General features: G+C 37.1%; 1 protein-coding gene across 2 annotated transcripts in view; it reads left to right on the top strand.

Annotated features, from left to right (window-relative positions):
- Positions 1-25,182, top strand: part of Nyap2 (neuronal tyrosine-phosphorylated phosphoinositide-3-kinase adaptor 2) — a 219,730-nt gene that overhangs the window by 97,640 nt on the left and 96,908 nt on the right. The window lies entirely within an intron of this gene.

Here is a 25,182-nt window from a genome sequence, read left to right as displayed (position 1 = left end):
ACTGCACTTGTTCTTTTTTTTATTCCTGTAAAGAAGAAAATGGGGTCTTCCTTTCTTAACCCACAGTCTTTATGCCTTCAAAGGAGGCAGCAGTGGCTTTTCCAGTAGCTGTTTGATTGATTCCCCTAGCTAACTGAAACTTGCCTGCTTAGTGCTTTTGTTCACATAACAAGTGGCACTTGTCCTTCCCAGCAGGCTCCCAGAAGTGCTCAATGCCATGGTTAGCTCTACAGTAATAAAGCACAAAGAAAGTCTTGAGCAAGCTCAGGAAACCTCCTCTCCCTCTCCCTCCTCATGTGTATTCTTGTTTATTTCATCAAGTGTGGATGCAGAGGGTGATCACAGAAGCCCATATTCCTCAATTTCCTTTCCAGATTGGCAAAATCAGAAGCTGGGTGGCTTACTAGTATAAAATCCATCTGCCAACCAGGCAGGCTCTGCTCAGATGGAAATGGGGTTGAACTTCTACCATGTGTGATTTTTTTCCTCTTAGATGTGCCCCAAGGCTAATGAGTTAAACAGTTTACCAGTCAAATCCTCATTTAAAAAAATTCAGTGCTTGCCATAGTTGTGGCCTTACCAAAGAACTACCTTTCTCCTTAATGATCTAATCCAGCATCTTCTGGTGAGAATGTCACGGGCCTAATTTGTCTCTGTTCTTAGAATCATAAGCGGTCTCATAATCGACATTGTTGGATTCTTCCATGAGAGTTCAGCACCTCTGAAGTACCTGGACGTCTATTCTAATTGAGGCATTAAGTTTCAGGTGGTTCTTTTTCTTGGTCATTTGTTAATTGTCAAGAATTTGTTTGCTTAAAGCATGTCTTCTTTATTTCCTTTAGCCGGAAGTCTTTTCAGGGCCTTCCAGGTCTGCCATCCAGAATGCCATCAGGGGCGGAATCTCTGGGCCCTCTGCACAGTCCGTGTGGGTGGGTTTCATTTCATTGCCACTGTAGAACACACAGTAGCTTGCTTCTTCAAGGAGGATAGGAGAATCCTTGGCACATCTCTGTCTTCAAAGAGACCTGATCTTTAAACAAAGAGCTCACCTGAGTAACATAGACTTGCCCAGAATAATCTCCATGTTGGTCCATCAAGTTAAGCGGCCTAGTTAGGAATGTTAGCTATAGCTGGAAAACTTTTATTTTTTGTCATATCTTTATTGGTATTGTAAAGGTATTATACAGAGGGGTTCTAATGACATAAGTCGGATAAAGAGTACATTTCTTTTTGAACAATTTCATCTCCTTCCCTCACTTTCCCTCAGTTTTTCCTTCCCAGTTCCACCCACAAGTTGTATAGTTCTTTTTCAACGTAGTATCTACTGAGTATCACTAGTTCCTTTGTTCACTCTTGGTCCCACCATTTCTGTGCTCCCCCTTACCCTTCCAAAGTGAGATAAAAGAACAAACAAGATAAAAGAAAATGGAAACAAAGACAGCAACAGGGGAAAAAAAAAACCTCTTTTCTCCAATTCTTGGAGTTCATTTTGATAAACATTTTATATGATCAGGTAGACATAGCAGTAGTGCTTACGTGATTCTCTCCTAAGAAGATCACCCATTGGTCTCAGTGTGTGTATGCTTAGAGACCTGTATAATTTATGTCCCAGTTACTTTTTTTTTTTTTTACCATTTATTAAGTTTACTTGTCTATGTATAGCCACATGCTAGTTACCACAAATGAGGGAAAGCATGCAATCTGTGTTTCTTTGGGTCTGACTTACTTTGTTCAATATAATTTTTCTAAGTCTTTCCATTTCCTTGTGAATGGTATAATATTCTGTCTGTTGGAAGAATAGAATTTCATTGTGTATGTATTCCACATTTTCTTGATCCACTTATCCACTGAGAGACATCTGGATTGTTTCCATATTTTGGCTATGGTAAATAATCCTGCAAGGAAGATGGCTGTGCTGGTGGTTTTAGTGTGGCTTTGTCTGGGTTCTTTTGGATAAATGTCCAGGAGCGGAACATATGTTGAACTAAATCATAAGTGTGGGCCCTCATCATATTCATAGTCCTGTGCTTATTATTATTATTTTTTTTTTTGGCCAGTCCTGGGCCTTGGACTCAGGGCCTGAGCACTGTCCCTGGCTTCTTCCCGCTCAAGGCTAGCACTCTGCCACTTGAGCCACAGTGCCGCTTCTGGCCGTTTTCTGTATATGTGGTGCTAGGGAATCGAACCTAGGGCCTCGTGTATCCGAGGCAGGCACTCTTGCCACTAGGCTATATCACCAGCCCCTGTGCTTATTATTGAAGAGAGCAAAATGTTCAAGGTGGAGTCTCAGAGGCCACGAATCTTGAGGGACAAACAAGAATGCTGAGAAACTCAAGGTGACATAGAGATTGGGGCACGTTTTCCCCATGAAACAATCTATTTTATACTTTGGCAGTATAGAAACTTAATTTGATATTCAGGAACCATAATTCTACAGAAGTGTTGCAGGATAGTCTAAATTTTCAGTAAATAAATAAGGGGAAAACATAGCTTCTTTCTCCTTTTACTCTTTGACTTTATATTTTCTATTCAGTGGAAGTCATCTCTTTGTCATAAGCCTGGATCATTTTATTAGGTTGAAAGTAGAAAAAAAAATCTCATTTCCTTTGGTGTGAGCCTTATATGAAAGACATGAGAAAATATACTCCTAATCCATTAGCATCTAGGTTGAAGAAATTCTAGGATGTAAAAATCCAAGTAAAACACTGACACAAAATTTATTAAATCTGCAGTATGCATATGTATTAGTGTACTTCATTCCCACTGAGGATTATTCTGTTTGGCCATCTATACTGTATCAGTGTGCTGGCTTGCCTTAGCAGACACATGTACCTTAGCAGTTCATTATGGCATGGCATCCTTGCTGTAATGAACATGCCACTTGAGCCACAGTGCCACTTCTGGCTGTTTTGTATATATGTGGTGCTGGGGAATTGAACCCAGGGCTTCACATATACAAGGCAAGCACTCTTGCCACTAGGCCATATTCCCAGCCCTTGCTAAATCTTTAAAACGTATTTTTATGTTAAGAAACCATCCTCATATTTATATCTATTTTCCCTATCTCGTAGGAATCTTTTTTTTTTCTTTATTTTTCTTTTGTGCCCATACTGCAGCTCGAATTTAAGGCCTCAGGATTTGCTTGGATTTTTTCACTCACAGTTGATACTCTACCATAGCTGGGTCATTTGTTAGTTAGATGGAGATTTAACTGGGAGTTAACTGGCTCTCTTGGACTTTTCTCCCTGGGCTGGCTTCCGACGTGGATTCCTCAGGTCTCAGCCTCCTGAGTGCTACAGTGCACCACTAGCCCCAGACCAGGAAAGAATCTTTCTACTGGATTAAGTTCTGCTTCAGGTTGGAAATAAGAGCAATTCGTTTCAGATTCATTCCCTGACCTGGTGCATCCCTCAAACCACCACCTTCTCCCTCTCCTTTCTTGTGCAGTGGCTGCTTGAAGGCTTTCTACCCATGCTTGCTCTCATTTATGATACAGCCACACCCAATGTACTGCTATTCAAATCTACCCTCACCATGTTCTGGACTTGAATCAAGGTTGAATCTCTATGGTACCTATCTGTAGGTATCCTTTGTTATGTCTTTTATTGCACTTTGGCTCTGAACGCCATCTTTCCCTGCCCTTTGTCCTTTAATGCTTTATGCTTGGCTTTCTCTGCTGTTTTTTCTTTTCTTTTCCTTCTTCCTGTCTTTTTTCAGAGGACCTTTGGTTCTGCTGGGTTATTAAATAAGGATATCTCTGGACTCTGACTTTGACTATCCTGTTCTTTCATTCTAATCTTTGCTGAATAAATCATTGCACATCCTCTGTAGATCTCTGACTCCATCTCTGACCTTCAGTTCTCTTCGGATAGGATTGGGAGGGAGCTCACAGTCTTTATATCCACACAGACCTCATTGTTGCCTCCATGTTTCGTATCTTGGTCTTCCAGTTGGAATGGCACAGGGGGCTATGGTGCTCCTTACCAACCCTGATGTCTCACCAGTGAGCAAATCTAGCCACTCTGCCCCTCCCATGGCTCAATCTCTCCATCTATTTGCACGCTTTCTCTCCTATCTCAGAACATAGTCACTTCCTCCTGGAAAGTTCCCCCAAATGCCTAATTGTTCTCCATTCTCACAGCCTCACTTTCCCAAATCCACCCTCCATATTTATTACAGAGAAGGTTTTGTCTCAGGAACATTGATTATAGCACTATTCTCATGATTGTATCATGCCACCTAGCTGTTCATATTTTACCTGATAAAGGTGATTTCATTTAGCATGTCTTATCATCTGACTTCACCTGCCCATAGAACTATAGAGCCATCATTTATGGCTTATGGTGAACTCAAATCATTGCATTTTAGCTAGACAAATCCAACTTCTTGCGGCCTCTGTTCTCTAGCACATGAAATTCCTTCCCTCTGGAATCTCTTTGGTAAACCAGTTCTTTATGAAAAGTTTCTGTTTTTTCCATAAGGTCAAAGGTTGTCTGATACCTTTTCTGCAATAATATCTAAACCTATTTGTCTCTAATCCTTTATCGTGTAAATCTATTATACCTGTTATTATATTTTGTTCTAAATATGTGATTACCTTTTTGTGTTAAATGATTTAAAGCCTTCCAAACATAGGAGACCAACTGCAGTGAAGAGTTAATGTGCTTTCAGGCATATTTCAGGCAGAAAGAAATTCAAGCACTTCGAGTCCAGGGAATTCCAGGGGGATTCACAACCCTCACAGAACAATTTCATTGTTCCTCCATCAACCTCTTCAGTCCTAGCCTTGTTTATGATGTAGTAACCATTCCACATGATTTATAAGATGAGCCTGTGTTGTTTGCTCTTATCTTTATTGGACCTTATATTTCCTAAGTTGCTTTGGAATTTTAAAGCTTGATCAGCATACAATTTAATTAGAGATGGCAGCTAAGAATACTGCTGACTGGCCATTAAAAGTCATTTGCCCGTGCACTTTTTAGTTGAATATGAATGATATGTGTCAAATAATTCTTGGTGTGTGCCATTCCAATGAGGAAAAGGAAATCTCAGAGGAGATGCAAAATAGAAATAAGATTTCATTTTCTTAAATGACCTTTGGATGCTAGTTTTAATCTTGCCTAATTCTCTATATTTCAAGATTCTTCTTAGTCATTTCTATGATATTCTTAGAGGAGAGGTTAAGGATACTTTTGCATTCTCTAAGCTTCCAGCTTTTGGGTTGTGCTTCCAGTCTACTCTCTTCTAGGAGAGTGTTTGAGGCCCTCTCATTTTTTAAGGCAGAGTGACTGCCTGTGTTCATAAATCTTGCCTTTAATTGACCTCAATGGAGCATACACTTACAGCAGAATGAGTACTTTGATTTTATGGCCCCTGTACAGGGAGTTTCTATAATATGAATTGCTTTTGATGATTTTCCTTGTTAAGTGGGAGGGCAGTGATTTAATACTGGCTCTTATTTATTTATGTTTGCTATTAATACACATTCCATTCCATTCCATATGGAGTGGAACTTGGAAACACATCACCCTTCACAAACCTCTGCTTTCTGATAACTTCATCTGACCAGAATAAGTCAAAGCTCAGAAGAATATATTAAAAAAAAACAACCAGGGAAGCCAAATCTTTTCCTTGTACTATGGCTTGTGAATTATATTTATTTATTGTTTAGTTGTTTTCCTTCATTAGATTTACCTGGCATGAATTTATTTTCAATCCTCCAACTTCATAGTGTATTATAGGCAACTCATAAGCATGATCAAGAACAAAAAGGCTGCTTTCTAAAACTCGCTAAATATTGATTAATTTATACACCTAGTTTGTAAACCAGAGTACCACCTATTTGCAAGGTCAAGGTTGTGACCTCCTGTATTGTTCATAATGGTTCTCTTGAGGATGTTATTAGTCAGTATTTACTGAGCATCACCATTGGAGAAGCATCAGCTTCCCTTCAAGGTTCTCAAATACATCCGGGGTACTGATTATTAAATCCACAACAATGAGCAGGGATTAGTGCTGTACAAGGTATGTTGCAAGCAAGGACTAAGGACATTTCTTCCCAAGTAGCAGTTAGACATAGCATGTCAAGGGAATTCTCTTAAACTGCTGAAAACAAGGAGACAAGGCATTTTAGCAATGCCTCTTACAAAACATGCATGCTTCTAAAAGGCACATGCTTCTGAATGAGAATTCTTTTGTATCACTAGAAAATGTGCTTAATAAGTCTCCTTTACATCATTATCTTTCTAAGTCATCAAAGTTATTTTCACCACATATGACCATTACTAGAAGGGTTCAGATATTTTTTACGTATTTTTTCCTTTTCTAATTTTCTTTAAGTAGTTGTACGAAGGAGTTCCCATGTAACAAAGTTTATAAATATAATGCAACTCTATCAATGTCACCCTTTTTAACAGTCTCACTCATCCCTCCCCTATCTACTCTTTCCCTCATACTTCTTAATTTTGTAGGGTATAAATTGAATTCTTGGCTACATTCTCCCCTTTTCCCTTTCATTCCTCTACTCCTTTCCCCTGGATCTCACCCTTTCAAGTATCTACGTCTTGGTGTTACTTTGTTCAACTTTGACTTTGCTTTTCTAAGGAATTATAATATTTGAGTTTGCCTTTGAATCAACCATATTTCAGTTAATACATTTGTATATACTTGTATACTACCCAAAGTGTTTACTTATATATTTAAAAATTAAATCTAGCTTCCACAAATAAGGGAAAATATGCATCCTTTGTCTCTCTGGGCCTGACTTATTTCACTTAACATACTTCTTTTCTAGGCCTTTTTATTTATTTGTCTTTCTTTTTTTGCCATTCCTGGGACTAGAACACTGGGCCCAGAATTCTGGGCCTGGGATCTGTCCTTGAGCATTTGTGCTTAAGGCTAGTGCTCTAACACTTGAGCCACAGCTCCACTTCTAGCCTTTTGAGGTTAATTGGAGATAAAAGTCTTAGGGACCAGCTTTGAACATCAATCTTCAGATCTTAGTCTCCTGAGGAGCTAGGATTATAGGCATGAACCACTGGTGCCTGGTTCCATTTCTTAAAAATGAAACAGTATTATCCTGTAATGAAACAGTATTATCCTTAATGAAAAAGTAAATGTCCATTGTGTACTTATATAGTCCACATTTTCTTCATCTATTCATCAGCACTGAGGTGTGTCTGGTCTGATTACATACTTAAGCTACAGTGAATAGTGCTGCAAGGAACATGGTTATATTGATGGCTTTATCCTTGTTTGTGAACATTGGACTATCCAGCAACTCTACTCGTTGGCATTTATCCAAAAGATTGCAAACCAGGATATATTAAAGCTATAGGACAAAAATATTCGTTGCAGTACTCTTTTATCTTGAAGAAAATTCCATCTTTACATGAGACACAAATGACTAGAGGGGCTGGGAATATGGCTTAGTGGTAGAGTGCTTGCCTAGCATGCATGAAACCCTAGGTTCGATTCCTCAGCACCACATAGACAGAAAAAGCCAGCAGTGGCACTGTGGTTCCAGTGGTAGAGTGTTAACAGTGCTCAGGCTGTAAGTCAAAGCCCCAGGACTGGCAAAAGAAAAAAAAAGAAACTAATGACTAGAAATGTTTCAAATTATTTTAAAGAATCACAAAGATGAAATTCAGTCATAGGCACTTTTATACAGGAAATATTTTTCTCCCATGCAAGAATTATAAGAGAAAGAAAAAATATCCATGGCCTGTTTTTATATACTTCATTTTCACTTATCCTAAACCATGTCTGGGTAATTTGTTGTTCAAAGATTTTGGTAATTTGTCTAATAATTTTCATCCTACATAAATTTTGGAAAAAAATACCCCTGTAGTGAACATATTGATCCATATTTATCTTTGTCTTCATTCATTCGCTCAAAGATGCCAAAGCACTATAGATCTATTATCTCATGCTACTAATCAGAATTTAGATTTTAATTCATTCAATTTTACCTAATTTACCAATTTAATAAAAGTTGTCCAAAATTTCTTCACATTTTCCTGTTGCCATTTTGCATTAGTTCTTGTCCAGTCACAAATACAGAAAGAAAGTTGCCTACTCAAACAGAGAATTTCATAGTGTCCTGACACTGCACACCTGCAATGCCAGCTACATAGTATGTAGTGTTAAGAGGATCATGGTCTGAGGCTATCCCAGGAAAATGTAAGGCCACTGTCTTCAAAGACTAAGCATTCCTATAAGAACATGTCTGATGTACAAGTATTGCTTCATATCTGCCATTGTTCCATTGACCAAGTCTCCAATTTCAATGTGGAAGAGAGGACAATAACATCCAAAGGAGGGGACAATATTCATTGTGTTCTACTAACATAACTATTACATAATGCTTGCGTTTGCTTAAGCCAATCACAATTTTCTGGTAAAAGTTAGTTCAGAACAAATACAGAATGTTAGATTCTCATGGGAATTGGAAGACAGAATAATATTTTGGGGCCAGTGCAAAGTGCCTGCATGAATTCTATTCATGACACTATCAATCTTCTAATGTTGTGACTGTGTGTAATATCTTTCAGCAACTCTCCATTGCACGCAGGAGGCAAACAGATTGGAGAAATCATTTGTACATCCCTTGCTCTACTTAAGAGAAAAAAAAAGTAGACAATAGGAAAGGGACAGTGCATGAATATCTACCCATTTTCCTTTTTCTCTTTAAGAAGGGTTTGACTCATCATAATAAATTTAGAGATTATGTAAGAGCCTAGTATATATTATGGCTTTGGGCTTTCATTAAACAATAAAATAAAAAAAGTACTTGTAGTAGAAGGTGGCTTCTAGTAGTATGTGCATATCTTCTTAGCTTTATGGGGGTCTGAGTTCAGTAGGTTTGTTGTTTTTAGTCAGCTCCTGGCAGAAGAGTCTGTGAGACTCCAACTCAGTTGAAGCAGTTGTAGCTGCAATGGAAGTCGAAAATAAGCAGATCCCAGTCCAGGTGTGCTCCTGGGGAGGAACAAGACCCTGTCGCATAGAAAATAACCAGCATATAACAGAATCAGGGGTGTATTTCAGCACTAGAAACCTGCCTAACAAGCATGAGGTGCTGCATTCAAACTCAATACTGTCTTTGGGAATTGAACTAAAAGCCTGGACACTGTCCCTGAGCTTCATTTGCTCAAAGCTAGAACTCTACCACTTGAAAGTCTCATGGACTTTCCTGCCCAGGCTGGCATTGAAATGGAAACTTCAGATCTCAACATGGAGTAGCTAGGATTTAGTCATGAACCACTAATTAATACTTAAAGTTTATTTTTAATAGTTAAAAATTTTGTTAGTTGAAACTCTATGCTGTAAACATTTAAAAAAACATCGGATTCATTTATCATACAATTTTGTCTCATTTGCACATGGATAAGATTGGGAACCATTCCCTCATGGTTTTCGACTTTTGTATTTGCTTCTTGTGTTAGCCAATGCCCAATCCCAAATATAGAAAATGTATGTTGATGTCTGCCTACTGAAACTTTCCTGTGTGGAAGAACTCAATGGATCCAGAAGGACCAGAAAGACAAAGTGGCTAACCCGTAAGTAGTGAGTGCAGAGAGTAACTGCTGTCTTGTCTTAGATTAAGGGTTTGTGTTCCCCCCAAAATCCATGCCTTGAAATTCTAGTGTCCTTTTGATAATAATGTTCTCGGTAATGCCTTCGAGTGGTGCTTAGGTGTTGAACTTGCTAACTGGATTAACACCCTTACAAGAATGACTACACCTTCTTCCTCTCTGCTCTCCATCATGTGCATATACAAGATTAGACATTAGTAACCTGAAGGAGGGTCATTACCACAACTGACTTGATCTCACACCTTCATCTTCCAAAACTCCTCCTTTCAATAGCTCTTTGGTACCTGCCTAGTATGTGTCAAGTATCTTTTACAAAATGTGGATGCAATATAAATGAGGTACAAGAGATCTCTAATTTCACTGAGCTTATATTTTTGTAGAGAATGGAGACACATGAGCTGAAACATAAATACAATCCCAGACAGTGAAATGAGAAAGTAAAAGGGATTAAAAACATTAACCAGATGGTCATGGAGGGCCTTTCTTAAAATTCAAAATGAGAACAAAGCAGCCATGCATATATAAGCAAATATGTATTTCTTATTTGGGGTCACCATGCCAAAAGTCCTGTTGGCTGTCTGCCTTTGATTTTCCCTGGCATTGATGTATTCTTTTAAGTTGTCAGGTAAATACAAAAAGAACTAAGTAGCATGCCCTAAGCTGATTGCTAGGATGTACAATTTGCCCAGTTACTTTAAGATTAGGTTGAATTGCATTGTCTTTTACTTTTCTAACAAAGACATAGTTGAATAAATAATGTAGAATAATTTTGACTAATGCATTTTAGTAATAATTTAAATGATCTGAGGAAAACATCTCAGAAATATTTTTTTCCTGCCCTAGTTTTACTCTTTGGAGTCTGTACTGCTTTTGCTACTGCTTTGGTTTTTGATGTAATTTATCCCCAAAGGCACATGTTTGGAGAGTTTGTTTCTCAGTATGAGAGTGTTGAAGTGGTGAAGCCTATTGGGAGGTGTTTAGGTCATTGGGGATGTTGCCCTTCACAGAGATAAGGGGAGGGGGTGTCTCTGTGACTTCCTGTTTTGAGATGTGACCTCTTTTATGCATACACACTCCTGCTGTTGTGATTCTATTAGCCATTAGGTCCCAATCAGGGACTGAACCAATGGGACTGCCCAGCCTAGGACCTCTGCTTCTAAGATGTGGACTAAGTAAACCTCTTTTCTTCAAAAGTAGCCTGCCTCAAGTTATAACAATACAGAAGTGACTAATACAAGTACTGATTGATTGACTCCACAATATGACCCTCCAACAGGATACTTTGATTGTCCCAGAAGGACTAGTTTCATGAACCAACATGTAAGGTGTTTGGGTGACATGTCTAGTAAAGGTAGTATCTGCCTCTCAGTCATCAATGAACAATGGAGTAGGCAAGACTTCTCCCTAAGAAGATCAGAAAGGCTCATGATCATGAGAGAATCAATATCCTGCAAAGCCCAACTAAGTCCCCAAAGTGATGGCTGTAATAAGGTGTGTAGTTTTGAAATAGTTTCCCTTCACTGCAGGAATGGTCATAAATTGAGCAGATTAAAACAACACAAATTTATTGTCTGATAATTCTGTCTGACATGAGTCTTGCCAAATTACAACCAAGGTGTCAGCATGACTGTATTATTTTCTTGGGACCACAGAAGAGGGCCTCTTTTCTAGCTTGTAAAGACCATATATGGACTTGATGGACAACTTTCTTCTTCCTTCTTCAAAGGATGGTAGAATTCTCCTGTTATCCTACCTTTCTGACTATCATGTTCTGGAGGTTTGGTAACAGAGTTCTATCATTGAGTAGCCATTATCTCTTTTTCTGACAACAGCTAAGAACAGATTCTCTGTTTTAAAGATTTCTCTGACTAGAGTGGCCACCTCTGAATAAATGACACTAAGATGATCATCTCCAGGTGCATAAGCATCACCTGTGCAATGTCTCCTTTGCTACGTAGTATGTTCATAAGTTTCAGGTTGTATGATATAAATATCTTTGAGGTTGTCATATTCTGCCTACTACAGCTTCTCTTTAAATGTATGACTCTAGTCTCTACTATGAGACCAATCTGATTCCTGGAAATGAGCAAGGAAAACAAAAATGTTTTCTCAGCATGATCACATAACTCAGCTTCCTACCAAAAGCTCAGCACAACTGGGGGCTGAGTACTTCCTGACATGTTAATGGAAAACTCCTGCTTGTTTGGTTTTTGGAAATTGAGTCATCCTTGAGGAGGTTTTATGACAACCTGGAGAAATAGTTTTTTGTTTTTTTTAATTATTGTACTGAGAGATAGAGGCTGTGTTTTTCTCCATCCCTTCCTCTCTCCCTCCCTCCTTCCTTCTCCCTCCTCTGTTTATGTTTTCGTATCACTCCCTTCTGTCCATTTGATGGATTCCAAATTGTACCTGGGAGGAAACACTAGTGATAATTCTAATTTCAGCTGCTCTTGCTCTGGGGACTGATATGAGCCTTGTCTTTGATATTGTGCTTCTCCAATCATAATCCTGACTTTCTGAAATACGAGTGTCAGTAAAGAAAAGGCATGCCAGCCCAGTCGCTCATTTATCACTGAACGGATGCTTTTAAAGGAAGATCTTAAATGAAGGCATTGTACAAATGCCAATTTTTTTAAAGTGCTATGTCTGGGGATTTGAAAAAGCTTCCCATTGTCTGACCTCAATTAGAAAAGCAATAATATTTCTAGGGATTGTCTTTGAGATGCCTGAAATGGCTTACAGAATGCTGACGTTAACGTGCCCCTAAAGCTGAATGAAGCTGTTTGCCATTTGCGATCAGTGACCAACTTCCTTTATTTATTATCAGAAATTCTTCATGAATTTATGGAAAGGCCCTCTCCTTTGAGTCTATGGTTGAATTTGATCTTGCACTATTTGGAAGTGAGGAGGAGTTAAATGAAAAAAAGATGGAAGGCACTTAAAAATTCCAACACAATTTTTAAATGAAAAAAACCTTTAGATATTTGAGTTGGAATGAAAGAGTTTCAGATCATTTTTCATTATTATTCCTATAAGGAGATAAAAACACTCTCATGAAATTGAAAAACCAAATTGACATATTGAGTACCTACTTACATGCCATAACTTTACCTAAAACTTAAGCCTGAAAATAAAGACATTTTTATATTTCAAGAACTGATTTTTCACCTCCTTGAGCAGGATATTAACCTCAAGAAATGCATGGTATAAAATGAAAGGGCATGCTTTATTTCCTCTCTAATTTTGTAACAGAATAACTACAGAATAAGATGGTCACGAGAAACCTTCAATGATTGGGTCAGAATTGAAAGAAATAATGGAAGCCATGTAGATTGATATACTAGACATAAAGGGCAAGGGCAAAGTCTCTGAAATCAGAACAAGAATAGATAAATAGGCTAAAGTGGGTGGCTCATGTGGCTTCATAGAATGAACCTGGAGGAGATGGGGAGAAGATGAAATTAGGAAGATTAAATAAAAATTAGTGAATACATAGCACTACAAAACAAAATACCTCATATTTCTGAGTTACTGTGTTCATCCATTCATCATATTAATAAAAGTTCCTTCTATATTACAGTACTCTGATTAGGCTTTGGACATAGAAAAGAGAGAAGGACAGGTAGGGTTGTTATAGTACAAGCATCCCAGGAGGAAAAATAAATACCAACCAACTAACAGAAAAAATTAGAGTTTACTGAGTATTGTTACTATGAGTGAAGTAGAGGATGTTATCTGAAACATCTAGATTGTTGCTGCTTATCTGAATTAGGGAAGGGAAGGGGAACATCAAAATGGTGAGACCAAGGATAAAGGGCCTCCCGACCCAACAGTAATCTTCACAAGACAACATGCTGGAAATTAATTGTGCAACTTGGGGTCAGGGTAAGGGATTGGGGAGGAGGGAAGATGGGAGAAAAAATGAGGGAGGGGGTAACTATGACAAGAAATGTACTCACTACCTTACATATGTAACTGTAATATATGCAACTGTAACCTCTCTGTACATCAATTTGACAACAAAATTAAATTTAAAAAATCTTTCAAAGAAAAAAAAGAAAATTAATACAAACTAGGTACTGGTGGTTTATGCCTATAATCCTATCTGGTTAGGAGACTCAGATGTAAGGATCACTGTTCAAAACCAGCTGAGGCAGGAAAATCTGTGAGCTGCTTACCTCCAATTTACTACCAACAAGCTGGAAGTGGAGCTTTGAACCAAGTGTTAAAGTGTTATCCTTGAGCATAAAAAGCTTAGGAGCAGTGGTCAGCCCCTGAATTTAGCACACACACATACACACACACACACACGCACACATGCCCCGCACAACACAGCACAACTACAATTTAGTATGTTTATTATTTATTTTCTTGCAATAGCCTGCAAAATCATTTTGTTTTGCACCTCTGGTACATCTTGACATTAAATGTTAAGTCATTGGTTCACCTCCAGGGGATTGTTGCCTGGAATTTGGGGTCACAACTTTTCAATTGCCTCCTTCAATGTACAGCACTGAACCTATTATGATGTAAAAGAAATCCTTCATGAAAGGACTCACTTTTGGGCTTTTGAAAAGTTATGGTCCACGGTACAAATTAGAAGACTAGAATGTTGCAACAAGCTCATGATGCAATCTGGAGACGGTAGGGCGGAAGGAGTGGGAGAACAGTTTGAATTCACTAATGCTTTTCCTTCTTGTTTTGTCAGTTGTGAATCTCACTTGCTGGAAATAGTTATAAATTATATGTGTTTTGTTTCCCCTTTAAATGGTAAATTCACTGGGGGGGAAAGAACAGTTTCTGCTCTTGCCTTGCGTGGGCATATGACAAATGATACGTAAATGAGGAAAACAATTCTTCCCAATAGAATTGGTTCATAGAAATACAGAGAGAAATTCTAGAAATCCAGGGCCATGTGCTCCCCTACTTATTCTACATGCGTGTTTACCGTAAGCTTCCAGTGTGTCATTTATTCCCTGATTTCTGGATTTCTGGTTCTTGTGTTCAAGCCACTTTCTGGGCGTTACTTTAGTCAAACTTGTATTCTCTGCTCCTAAGTGCTGTAAACTCTAGGGTGATTGTGGAAGAATTTGAGGCAGTGAATTTGATTGGAGAGGATTCGTATCTCCAAGGTCATCCTAAAATTCCTGTTGGCTGAGAAAAATTTGTCTCTTCCGTGTTTGGGTCTTTGTGCTGTTTGGAAAGCATGGTGGTGATAAACTTGCTCAAGGACCTTCAGAGAGCAAATAGAAAAGGCAGCACTGTTCCCAGTTAGCTCGTGTGCTTGTTCTGTAGAGTCTGGATCTGCAGAGCTGTCTGGGCTCCACCTCAGACCTTGGTCTCCTTAGGATTAATATCTGGGCCCTATCTCTCTCCTGGGACATTTCCAGCACCACACTCCTTTGCATTGCTTTGTCTGTTAGCCCAGGGACCTAACCTCCTTCCTCTTTACTTTGCTTCTAAAGGATTCCAGAATCTCAAAATAGAGACAGTGAGCTGGTGACCATGCCATCAATCTTTGTGGGAAACTTCCTAAGCATAGTAGAAGCCTTTGCCAAACTTTGAACAGGAGTTGAAGAAGTGTGTTTATAACATGGTCAGAATTAATTATATGTAATTACAACTTTATTAGGGATATTTACACCAATGACCCAAACTCAGATACTTTTGGATATAAAGAGATGTACATAAAGCTTTACATTTATGTCCATATGAATTATATATAGTTTTACATATATACACATATATACACAATGTACTCAAATTTGAGCTAGAAAGTATATTTGAAATTAGGTTTCAGACCGTTGCTCTAAATTATCATTAATTACAGTTTCTATAAATGGAAGTTTGACTTTTAAATTAAAATTCCAATCTGATACTGAGTTAGATATTTAAGATGTGACGTGGGAGGTGGAAAGACATAAGTCTTATAAAAGGAGTAATCTGAGGACAAGAATCAGGATGATACAGGCTGGGTAAGCCATAACGTCCTTATTCTTAATGTTTAGGCTCAGCATTCATGTCATCTGGATGGATTGTTACTGTCAAGAAGAGAAATCTACATTTAAAACTAAAACCAAATAGTAGCCTCTACTCTTGTCAAAACTTTTCTAATTAAGAAAGTCCAAGATTCATCATTAGCCCATGACTCTACCCAAGGCAATGTTGGCTTCAGTCCCTGAGAGGAGACCCTGCTTCAGTGAGACCTGCTGAGGACATGTTCTAGGCCCTGATGCTGACAATTTATTTTTCTCTGAAATTCCTTTGGTAATTCAAGGTTTCTAATTAATATAAGCAAAAACAGATAAAGTTTGGTCTGAGGCATTTGGCTTAAAATCAAGGTTTATACTTTTCCATTGGCAAATGGTGCATTGGTTTTTCCCGTGGTTTGGAACCGCTATGATGAGTTTCAGCACATGCCAGTTGAGGGACCTCCGTGGTTACAGAGACTCAGATGTGGGTCAAGCCAGTGTGGTCTGGAAGAAACTGTTTTCTTCATCTGAATAAACATACAGAAATGAAAAAGAGTTATGCTAAACAACAACAACACATTTAGAATAAGTTGGTCTTTGCAACCAAATAAAAATTATGCAAGATAACAGCAACAAAAATCCTTTCCATTTTCCAATCCAACTATTCAGAAATGTGGAGTACATTATACATGAATGACAGGCTGTATAACACCAAAAACTGAATTCCATAAGCAAAAACCTACATATCTGTCATATGCTCATGATAGAAAATCTGAGAATGTTCTTAGATGAACCATTCATTTTTGTAAAGATGTGTTTGAAATCTACTTATACTTTTCCTTAGTTTGAGAAATGCCATTTCTCAAAACATAGGGGGTTCTGTCTTTGACTAGGAATAAACAGGAGCTCGTATACCATTAGACTTTTTTGCATTGACACACATAAATACACCCTTCATTCTCCCTTTTATTTTACTTAAATTTCATTTTACAATTAAAACTAATATAATGAAAAGCATCTTTTAAAAATGAATTTATGGGGCTGGGAATGTGGCTTAGCTCTAGAGTGCTTGCTTACCATGCATGAAGCACTGGGTTTGATTCCTCATCACCACTTAAACAGAAAACGCTGGAGATAGTGCTGTGGCTCAAGCACTTGTGCCTTGAACAAAAAAAGCCAGGACAGTGCCCAGGCCCTGATCCCAGGCCCCAGGACTGGCACAATAAATAAATAAATAAAATTTGTATTAAGAATCTAAACTGCCAACACTGAAATCAGCAAGAAAATTCCAACACCTAATGGATTTTTCTTACAAGTTATATTTTTCAAAGTAAAATTATTCAATTATATGGACATACGTGGGATATAAAGCTAATATAGAAGGAAAGTAAAATATTGATCTCACAGCTCAATGAACATAAAATCTATATTTACTTGGGCAATCATTCATTTTACAATTTCCTAGAGTTAGTGGTGCTTTGTATTGGCACCATTAATTTTTATAGCTCTGTGCTACTAAATACTGTGAAATGTATATAAAATCGTATGCTCTCATTATAGTTTTCAATGTAGACAGAGATATTTTTATGGTGGCAATAAATGATAATACTATTGCTTTTATATGTTAAACTTCAAATATAGTATTCTTTAAGATCTTCACAATATTCTGTGAATACACGTCAGTATATTTACTGAATAAATTCAGAGAGACTTGAAGAGTTTAGGGTTGTCTTTCTCAAAGCTACACAGGTAGTAATATGAGGTCTGAACTAAGTTAATTCATGGAAGAGCATTCATAATATTTTTGTTAAAAATGACTTAAAACACTCATATATTTGTAAAATATTTTAGAAGGAAGACAGTATCATCCATACAAATTATTAATTTTTATAGTATGGCAACTAGAATTAGATAACCTGGGTTTACAACAAGATTCTGAATTTGGACCAATAGTTCAAATTCTATTGTATTAATTGGGAGCATCTGAGAAACCATGTTGATGATTGTGTCAACTGTATAGGAATGTAGTGAAACTTTGATAAACAGTCCCGTAGGGCTCATTGTCTGATTTAGTAAAATAATTGCTATGTTCTAACTTTATAGCACTATTATTGAAGTCATAGTTCTTTTAGAGAAGGTAGCACACATCAATATAACGTTAGCATGGTGGCAAAATGGTGTGTGGCTTTGGAATTGTTCCTGCTTCCTCTGTGATCTCAGATACTTTGTCTTTACAGCCAGGACACTTACAAAAGATCATCACCTGTGGCCTTTTATCTAGGGAACTGCAGGAATTCAGTTACCACAGGGTTGACCACTCATGGGATAAGAGAAATGTTTTAATGGTTAATTAGATTTTTCTCTCAATTTACTTTTCCTTAATATAATATCCTCTAGGGTAGAAGCCAAATTACCTAAGCTTCTTTTGGGTGCTCAGCACTATTCATGTTCTACTGGTACTTGGGTCTTACTACATTTTTTTCTCTCAAAATAGGAAACCAACTTACTTGATAACTTCCTTTCTCAGTAGGCAGAGATGCTATAAACAACAATTATTATGTAGGTAGAGAGATAACTATCTGAGGGCTTGGAAATATTTAGTCATAGTAGGAAAGAGTTGTAAGCAATGATTTAATAATTTATCTCTTCCTGGCTTGAGTTGATTGACCCCTGCGCAGAGGTGTAAACAATGTGAAGAATTCTAAGTTTTGTCATAACCTGTGTGTGTTTACTTAAATTATTCTTCTTCAGAAAAACTCCTAATGTTTCAGATAAAGAATATTTAAACTTATTAAAATTAGCTATAATTTCATAAAATTGGGGGTGGAGAGGAGAAAGAAAAGAACAGGAAGGAATAAGAAAAAACATTTGATACTTTATAAACATACACTTATCGCTTATTGTCCAGTGAACAGGTATTTATAGTAATTATCTATTGACTATTGGGTATAAGTCTCTGTATTAGGTTTTTGTGGCTTTTACAAAGTTGTGTTATTTTTCCATTTGTAAAGTTTGGATCCTTTAGTATAAAAGAGTTGGTATGAGTTAGAAAATAAGAAAGTTGAAATTAAAAGAATAGGTAAAACACTAAGGAAAAAAATACAAAGATAAGGAAGAGCTGGTGACATTTGAACTGGTACGTGAAGCATAGAAGGCACCTTATTTGGAGAAGAAGATGGAAACATAGGAAAATATTTGAACATATATGTAATAGAGAGACTCATAGATATATAAAGATATATATAAATATATTATAGACAGATATAAACATATCTAGATATGTTATATATAGAGAGACAGATAACTATAAATCTATCTATCTATCTATATATAGAGAGAGAAAGGATGTATAGGGAACAAAGGTTCTATACTTTAGTCAGTGAAAGATGTCTAAAGAATGCCAATGGAAAACAAAGGATGAAAATTAAGTCTAGAATGATTAGAGGTCTGGATGCTATTACAGAAGTAAAACTTAAACTCGATGTGGCATTCATTGTCTTCGTTCTTTACATGGAAGCAAGAGCCTGATGCAGCAGCATCCTACACAGGCAGGATGAGAGTTTGAGTGGAATTTTAAAATCCTTTGGTTTCCTATGTACCATGTAGGTGACATTGTTTTGAATGTCATTGGTATATTAAATTTTTTTTTATTGTGGTGCTTGAACTTGGCCTGGGCACTGTTCCTTAGCTGTTTAGCTCTAGGCTAGTGCTCTACCATTTGAGTTCATGGCCCTCTTAATTCATTGGAAAATAACTGACATCTTAACACCTATCCTAAGAACATCACAGATCTCCCATTCACTCCTGAGAGAGTAAATATCTATCAGGACTTTTTCCAGTCAGATTATCTCAATGAGTTGTCAAAGATTAAGTCTACAGGTATCTACTTGCTGCTGCTGTGGGGATTATAGTCAAATTGGGGAAAGCACTATAGTGGCACTTCCCCCTAGAAGGTAACATAAACCAACTGAGAAGAAAGCAAGATTGGTAAATTCGTGAACTCCTCCATGACTTGTTATGGAGGATTTCTACAAAGTGGGTGCCTTTATATTGAGATCTGAGTGACACAGCAGAGTCAAACAGCTACAAATGGTCTCCCATATACAATTGGTTGGTTTATGATTGCTTTATGAAAGTGCAACTTTGATACACATTCAGTAGAAAACATATCATGAAATTTCATCCAACTCCAGGGATATGTAAAACTGTCCTGTGATGCTTAGCAAACCTAAGGGAGCAATGGCTCACAATCAGCAATTCAGTCAGGAGGGAAATGATGGATATTCAATAGGGTACTGTCTGGCTAAGCTACATTGTTTGGCAGGTTAGGTGCATTAAATACATTTTGAACTTTTCAGCTTATGATGAGTAGTAGGGGTGGACTCCGATCAAAAGTTTAGGAGTGTTATAGGTGTGGGGCATGATCATTCTTGGAAGGAGAAACAAACTTGTGACATAGAGAACAGAGAAAGAAACAAAGAAACCTGTTTTGAGAACATTTCAAATAGCTGGCATTTTGCTAAGCGTTTTAAATGAACACATTAATTTTCACATTATGTTCTTATAATCAGATCTATAAACATTTCTATCTTGTAGCAGAAACAGTGGTTTGAGAATACTTGCTATATGATTGGATGACGAGAATCCCTAGCCGTCCGATTGTGGAATTTGATCTCTTTCAACTGTTGGCATTTTTCTCCTATGTATTCTCTAATTTTTACTTCTGTTAAGTGATTGAAACTAATATTTTAACCTACCCTCCAACTGGGATTGCCCCTGCCAAATGGCTTCTTTCCAGGAGGAACACGTTATATCCAGTTCTTTCTCTGTATCTTCCTTCCGTATCTCAGTGAGGGATGCAAGGGTGAGTGCACCCCAATAGCCTGCACTAGCATAGCACCCTGCCCCCCCTTCAGTCCCATATAAGTGTAGGTCACACCTAATAGGTTTCCGGTGTCTAAAGCAGGAAAATAACTTGGAAATGAGGTACTTGGCTATCATTAAAATACCAAATTAGGAAATTTGAATAAGCACTGCAAGTAGAGGATTGTATTTTGGGGGGAGGAGGTAACTGCTTGGACAGATTTCCATGAAACAGTGTTACTGGGGTAGATTTGCCTTGGTGTACCAGTGATCTCAAATTACAAACCCAGAAACTTCATCTTATTAAATGTTACAGCAACCAAGCTCCAAAGTGGTTGGTGTTTGAAGCCGGAATTTGCTTGTTCCTAATGGCATATTCATGTGTCTTGGAAATAAAACAATATTGAAAGATCTCTTGGTAAATTTGATGCAAAAAAATCAGTAACTGATTCATAAAATTATAGAAGTAATAGTTTCAGGCTCTTTCCACCTGCTATGTCCAGCCTATTTCCACAGTACAGAGATCCTGGGGTCAGATTGAACGTGATGATTCTACTAGTTTTACATTTTTGGTATAAGCAAGCTCTACTATGTATGTCTCTTCCTTTATATGTGTTGATTATTCCAGCTCTGATTTTAACCCAGTTTGTTTTTTTTTAATTTTAAACCAGAGTGTATGCAATCTCTTTTTATATCTGCTTGTTGAATCATCTTGGGGTGACCTTCTAATGCTCAGGAAGTAATCTTGCTTCTTTAATCTTGATATTCTGCAAGGATGCTTTCTGTCTCAGAGTACAATGTGTACCCTAGTTCCATGAAAATGACAATAGTGTTTTTCTACAAGATATCCACATGAACCAGAAATTAATTTCGAAAAAGTTTGTCAGTTATTTATTACTGTAAAATAAGCCAACTCTAAAGGTCACAACTTAAAACAACAAGACCTTATTATTTCTCATTACCCTTTGAGGTTCTTTTGCTTATATGGGTAGTTCCTTTGCCCTATACAACATTGGTTAGAGTTATACTCCCCTGGCAGTTGAAACATACATAAATGTTTAATGGCAATGTCTGGACATCTTTCTTTTCCACATGGCAACTTGTGAGGACTAGATTGGGTTTCTTAATAGCATATTGATTTAGGAGGTCTTATATATGAATTGGCTTTCAGGATAGAAAAATTAAAATCTAGTATCTTACTTTTGGCATATTCTGTTGATCAAGGCAAGTTACAAGGCAGAATTTTTTTGTGATTCAGAATGAAACAAGCTTCCATTAGTAATAGAAAGAATGCAGAATGGGAAGGAAGAAATGGTTGTTTTACCTAAATTTTGACAGTTGCCTAGTAATTTCATTGAATATTACATCAGCTTCAGATCTGAAATTTCATTATGTTTATGATTCCCACATGTAATGAGGTTCCATGGGTACAGAGTCTCAGGCAGAAGCTCTTTGTTGTAGTTCCTTGGGTTGTATGTAGATATCTGCAGGGCTTGATTTTTCTGCCAGGCATCTGGAATCTGCCTTCCAAATCATCCTTTGTGGTCTATAAGGAATGGCCCAACCTGTTTTTTGTAGGTGAGTAATTTTCTTATCCTCCTTGCAATCCTTTATAAATTTGTTACTCATATTTTATTTTTGTTTGTTTGGTTTGGTTTTCTCAATTTAAATCTTGAACTTTCTCTGGCACATTTGAGTTTGACACCACCTTTATAACTGTGTGGGCTTTCAATGAATCAGATTGTATTCAATTTCATTAAATAGAAGATAGAACCAAGAATTTATTTGAGGCAGTCTCCTTTGTACTTAGGAATATGGTTAGGGTATTGTAAAATACCTATACGATTCTTAAAAGCCCTAGGTTCATGACCTGTAATCTTTCAGAGTTCTCAACAATCATCTTATAGCTATAACCTTAATTTGATTTTTTTTTGTCCCAGGCCACGTTTTACTGATGAGAATCTGGATTTGACTTTTTGTCAGGGCGTTTTAGTTTCAATCATTTACTTGCCAGAGAAAGCATCTAGGCAAATACTGCCTTGGCTTCTTGCCTACATTTCTGTTGGAGCACTAAGCACTTTCCTCTCTCAATTGCATTCCCTTCTTTATGGCATGTAGCTAAAATAAGTATTTATACTTTCATACTCTTCTGGAACTCTCCTTAGTAAGAGCTAAAACTTCATTAGGTACATCTTGAGATTTTGACATCATTATACGCAACCATCTTCTCCCATTTTGCCAAAACAACAGCACAGTTTTTTACCTTATCTCCATGTTGACACCAAAAATTACATTTAGGAAACAAAATTATGCTATTATGCTTCTGGTATCTGTTTGAGATATGTATAACTGAGTGATGGATTGTCTCAAAATCTTGAGATATAAAAGTCCTGGTTATATCGTTCCTAATTCTGTGAGACAAATTCTACAGCAGACAATGGAAATGGTCTTTCATTTATTCAAAATGTCGTATGCTATGACTCAAATCATTAGGGTCACGGTGACTGGGGCAGCTTCACTGAGGCCACATGGCTGGAATTTTATTTTCCCTTATTGATTTTGGTTATAACTCATTTCACCAGAGCTAGCCTGGGCTCCATTACTATGTGGTGATCTCAGAGAGGTTTAACTTCTCATTCCATGGTAGCTGGCTGCATTTCAAAAGCAGAGAAAGCTGCAAGATTTAATGAGAGAAGAAATAGGTTGTTTAGTAATTGCCAAACATTTAAGGGAAGATCATACTTGAAAATCAGTTTCATGCCTTACTTTGTTTTCTTCTATTGAAATATCAATGTGAATCTTCTTTTACTGTTACCAAATCTACAGCCACAGCTTGAAACCTGGTCCATTTTGTACATTATGGCACTTTCTTGTTCCGACTTTAAATAATCTCAGGATATTTGCATTTCTTCACCAACATCTGAATTTTAAGAAAATGTAGATAGTATTATGGGGCTTGTGACTGTGAAAATAAAAATATCCCTCAAAGCCTTGAATCGTGAGTTGTGAAAAGAGAGTTATTGTGAGCACAATTCTGCTAAAAGTGGGAAATGTGTCTGTCACCTTCAAAACCAGCTTGTTTGGAATTGCACAGTGTAGACATGATTTACCTACAGCAGGTACACATTTTCCATTTGGCCACATATTATAAATATGGATTTGTTATACAGACCTTTGCTGCTGCCTCACTACCATGATGTCAGAATAGAACTTGGATGATACTTGACCCTACATATGAAATAATGGATAGCGCATCATCACCCGTCACTGTCTTTGTTCAAAAGGATATAGAAGGTTAATTCCAATTATATGGTTTGCTTTCAAAGTTCATTTGAGAAAGAATTTAATTTGCTTCTTGATGATTTAAACAATAAATGTTTAACAGTCCTTCCAAATCAGGGACTTGGTAGCTACAGAGTGTTTTCAGATAGGAAATGCTGACCTATGCTCTGTTTTCTTTTCACCCCTTGGGTTAAGAACATTGACAGATATTACTTTTTTTTTTAATAAGAAAAATGTATTTCTGAAGGATAGATTGACAAAGGACATGGTGAATTTCCAAAATTAACTGTGAAAGACAGATCATCTAGGCATGACGGAAAGCCATGCCTAACCTTTGTGCTCACATATCTCATTTCAAAAATGTCACTTTCTGCTTATTTGATGCTGCTGTCATTATTCTATTTTAAGGATCAAAATTTGTGTTCTGGAGCTGAACAGGAATTATTGCTTCTATCTTTGGGCTTATTAGAAATAATTTGAAATTCATTTAACAGCAATAAAAAATCAACATTTTATTATGATTGAATATGGTTCAATGTGGAAATTTGAATTGGAATTTCATTGTCTTTTATTAGCAATGTTTCAGCATCTATACTAAGCCCAGGACTATTTTAAGTGCCTTATAAAGAAATTACATTTTCAACTTAATTTTTTGTACTTTTAAAATTCTCAGTAACTGAGATGAACATGGAATAGATTATAGAATCATGTTACCTAGCATTCTAGAACTTTCCTTACATAGGTGAGCTTGTAAAAAAAAGACCCTATATGATATTTGAACACACTATATACCATATAACCAAATGTCATATGGTAAATAAAGAAAAAATAGTTCATGACAAACGCATTGTTTTTTGCTCTGACTTTCACTCATAGAGTCTCTAACTATTCTGAATTCTACCTAGTCCCTAGAACCCAGCATTCAGTAGTTAGTGTTTTCTCACAGTATGAGTTAGTGAAGATTCCCTGTGGCTGAGATGACTGAAAACAATTTTTTCCAGAATTGGCTGAGTGAGATTTTGTTCTTTCAAAGCCTAATGCTTTCAAAATCCTCCCAGTACTAAGGCACCCTTGTTCAACACTAGTGTGTAGTGTTACTTTATTCCAAATCAAACTTTGGAATATAATCTGAGATTTTACTTATTTCAAAATCAGTAAAACTGATGCCAAGTTGGGTGGTGCAGAGAAGGGCTAATGGTTGCTTTGGGCACTCCTAAAGAAGGATTATCTAGATAATTTTTGTTCCATCGTGTCTTCAGGCTTTTTATTTGAACACTCTAGAACTCGACTGCTATAGCCTTTTGGAGACAATGACATCCAGTTTTATTTTGTAGTAGAGGTTAAGAGAATTGTGGAAATGCATTTATTATCTTCTCTGCAAAAAGCTAGTTGATGAGTACAATTTTTATCATAGATACAATGGAACAGAGTACTTGAATTCACTGATCACCTAGCAAAATGAAATGTATAGC

The sequence above is a fragment of the Perognathus longimembris genome, chromosome 4 (assembly GCF_023159225.1).
Source record: "Perognathus longimembris pacificus isolate PPM17 chromosome 4, ASM2315922v1, whole genome shotgun sequence".
Classification (NCBI taxonomy): Eukaryota; Metazoa; Chordata; class Mammalia; order Rodentia; family Heteromyidae; genus Perognathus; species Perognathus longimembris.
Note: the sequence above shows the minus strand (reverse complement) of the source record. Positions and strands in the feature narration are given on the sequence as shown.